The sequence below is a fragment of the Pteronotus mesoamericanus genome, unplaced genomic scaffold (genome assembly GCF_021234165.1).
Source record: "Pteronotus mesoamericanus isolate MK-2021 breed Mesoamerican mustached bat unplaced genomic scaffold, CSHL_Meso_final contig_57, whole genome shotgun sequence".
NCBI lineage: Eukaryota > Metazoa > Chordata > Mammalia > Chiroptera > Mormoopidae > Pteronotus > Pteronotus mesoamericanus.
The window spans coordinates 1,148,465-1,152,134 of NW_026555203.1; the positions used below are offsets into that span (position 1 = coordinate 1,148,465).

General features: G+C 37.7%; 1 pseudogene; it reads left to right on the forward strand.

Annotated features, from left to right (window-relative positions):
- The first annotated feature begins 1,914 nt into the window (after nucleotides 1–1,914).
- On the forward strand, nucleotides 1,915–2,651 carry LOC129076163 (40S ribosomal protein S4, X isoform-like; annotated as a pseudogene).
- Nucleotides 2,652–3,670: the final 1,019 nt, after the last annotated feature.

Here is a 3,670-nt window from a genome sequence, read left to right on the forward strand (position 1 = left end):
ATCATATGGTTATTGAGTGAAATGAATCAGAAAAAGGTGCAAATCACACTGGAGGGAACTGTCTTAATCAGATAAAAGATAATCTATGAAAACCCTACAGTTAACACCATACTTAAAGGTGAAAGACTGAAAGCTTTCTCCCAAAGATCAGTAACAAGACAAGGATGTCTGTTCTCACCACTGCTATTCAATATCTTACTAGCAAGGTTCTAAGTAAAAAAAAGAAATAAAAAGAATCAATATTGGAAGTGAAGAAGTATCTGCATTTTCAGAAGACATGATCTTACATAGAAAACTCCAAGGAACCCGTGCAAGCCCTGAATGGTGTGGCTCAGTGAATTGGGTGTCATCCTGCAAACCAAAAGGTCACAGGTTTGATTCCCAGACAGGGCAAATGCCTGGGTTGCAGGCCAGGTCCCCGGTTAAGGGTGTGCAAGAGGAAATGGATCCATGTTTCTCTCTCTTTCTACTTCCCTTCCTCTCTCTGTAAAAATAAACAAAATCTTTAAAAAAATAATCCACACAAAAAACCCTTAAGGCTAATAAAGGAATTCAGCTGGGTTTTAGGATATAAGGTCAATATAAAAAAATAAGCTGTATTTCTATAAATTAGCAATGAACAATCTGAAAATGGAATTAAAAAAAACTCCATTTACAACAGCATTAAAAAGGATAAACTACTAAGGAATAAACTTAACAAAATACAAGACTTGTGCACTGAAAACTACAAAACACTGTTGAAAGAAATTAAAGACCTAAATAAATTTTTTAAAAATCCTGTGCTCATGGACTGGATCACTTAGTTTGTTAAAATGGCAATACTCCTCAAATGGAATTATTTATTCACAGCAAATCCTACCAAATCCCAGGTACCTTTTTATTTCCTGCAAAAAAAAAAAAATTTGACAAGCTAAGGGAAATGGAAGGGACCCAGAATATCCAAAATAATGTTGAAAAAGAAGAACAAAGTTGGAGGACTCACACCTTCCAAATTAAAATCTTACTACAAAGCTATAGTAATCAAGACTATATAGTAGTTGTATAAGGACAGGAATACAGACCAATGGGAATAGAGTGAGAGCCCAGAACAAACCCATACACTCATGGTCAACTGATTTTTGATAAGAGTGTTAAGACAATTCAATGGAAGAAAATGGTGTTTTCAACAAATGGATATCTACAGAGAAAACTGGATATCTACATGCAAAAGAATGAGTTTCAAATCCCTACTTCACATCATATACAAAATTAGCTTGATATGGATCAAAGACCTAAAAGTAAGAGTTAAAACTATAGAACTCAAACATAGGTGTAAATCTCCATGACTTTGGATTAGGCAATGTCTTTTCATTTATTACTTTTAACAATTTTATGTATTTATTTTTAGACAGAGGGGAAGGGAGCTAGAGAAACATCATCAGTTGCCTCTCGTACATGTCCCAGCCAGGACAGAACCCACAAGCCAGGCTAGTGCCCTGACCCAGATTTGAACCTGTGACCTTTTGCTTTGCAGGACAATGCTCAACCAACTGAACCATACCAATCAGGACTAGGCAATGGGTTTTTAGATACAGCATCAAACAAAGCACAAGCAACAAAACAGATAAATTGGACTTCATCAAAATTAAAAACTTTTGTGTTTCAAAGGGCACTATTACAAAAGTGAAAAGGAAACCCACAGAACAAGTGAAATACATTTGAAATCATGTATCTGATAAAGGGACTTTCATCTAGAACATATAAAGAACTCTTGCAACTCAACAATAAAAAGACAACTCAATTTTGAAATAAAATGGGTAAAGAATCTAAATATTTTCAAAAACGGTATGAAATGGCCAATAAACACAAGAATGCTCAACATCATTAGCCATCACGGAAATGCACATGAAAACCACAATAAGCTCCTTCCATTGGATGCTGGATAAACTGACCAGTGTGTTTGCTCCTTGTCCATCTACCAGTCTCCACAAGCTGAGAAAATGCCTCCCCCTCATCTTTTCCCTAAGGAAAAGGGAAGCATGCCCTAACAGGAGATGGAGTAAAGGAGAATCTGCATGAAGCAGTTTAAGATTGACGGCAAGGTCTGAACCAATATAACCTACCCTGCTGGTTTTATGGATGTGATCAGCTTGACAAGAACAGGACGGATTTCCATCTGACCTATGATACCAAGGGTTGCTTTGCTTTTCGCATCATATCACACCTGAGGAGGCCAAGTACAAGACGTGCAAAGAGAGGACGATCTTTGTGGGCACAAAAGGAATCCCTCATCTGGTATCCCACGATGTTCGCACCATCCGCTACCCTGATCCCCTCATCAAGGTGAATGACACCACTCGGACTGATTTGGAGACTGGCAGATTACTGATTTCAACAAGTCTGACACAGGTAACCTGTGTATGGTGACCTGACGTGCTAACCTGGGAAGAATTGTGGTGATTAACAAGGAAGAGAGAGAGAGGCCCTGGTTTTTTTTGACATAGTTCATGCAAAAGATGCCAATGGCAACAGCTTTTCCACCCCACTCTCCAACATTTTTGTAATCAGCAAAGACAACAAACCATGGATTTCCCTTCCCTGTGGAAAAGGTATCTGCCTCACCACTGCTGAACAGAGACAAGAGACTGGTGGCCAAACAGAGCAGTGGATAGAATGAGCTCTAGGTGAGAGGATTGGGAGAGTCTTTGTACTTAAAGATACTACAGCAAAAATATAAAACAAAACCACAATGAGATACCACTTCACATCAACTAGAAAGGTAATAATCAAAGAGGCAGATAATAAGTGTTGTGGAGAATACTAAAAAATCTGAAACCTTATATACTACCTCTGGGAATGTCTAGTGGTGGGTGCTGATGCTGTGGAAAATAGTGTGGCAGTTCTTTAAAAGGTTAAGCATAGTTACCATATGATGCAGTAATTCTAGTCCTAGGTATATGCCCCAGATAATTTAAAACATATCTACACAAACTTGTACAACAGTGGTCACAGCAACATTATTAATTATAGCCAAAAATGGAGATAACCTAAATGTGCATCAACTGGTGAGTGGATAAAATGTGGTGTATTCATACAAAGGAATATTATCCAGCTGTAAAAAGGAATGAAGTACTAATTCATGTTACAACATGGATGAACCTTGAAAACATTATGCTAAATGCAAATAGCCAGTCACAAAGGGCCACAAATTGTATGATTCCATTTACATGAAGTGTCCAGAAGGCAAATACAGGGACAGAGAAAACAGAATAATGGTTATCAGGGGCTAGGGAGTGAGTGGGGAGTTACTGGTAATATGTTTGGGGCTTCTTTTTGGAGTGATCAAAATGTTCTAAAATTGTGGTACTGGTTGCACAACTCAATGAATATATTGGGCTGGCCAAAAAGTCCATTTGGTTTTTTTTTTTCCTTAAGTCGGTCTAGTAAAGCTTAGTTGTCTTTAACTTCATTTGAGACAATTTTGCTAGATTATATTGTGCCATCTGTCATCAGTGTGCTGGAGATTTCTCGCTGGATGATGCTCCATGGCCTGGTAGACCAGTTGAAGTTGATAGCAATTAAATTGAGACATTAATTGAAAACAATCAACATTATACCATGCAGGGCATAGCTGACATACTCAAAATATCCAAATCAACGTAGTGATTTAGTGAAAATGAAAAATGTCTTT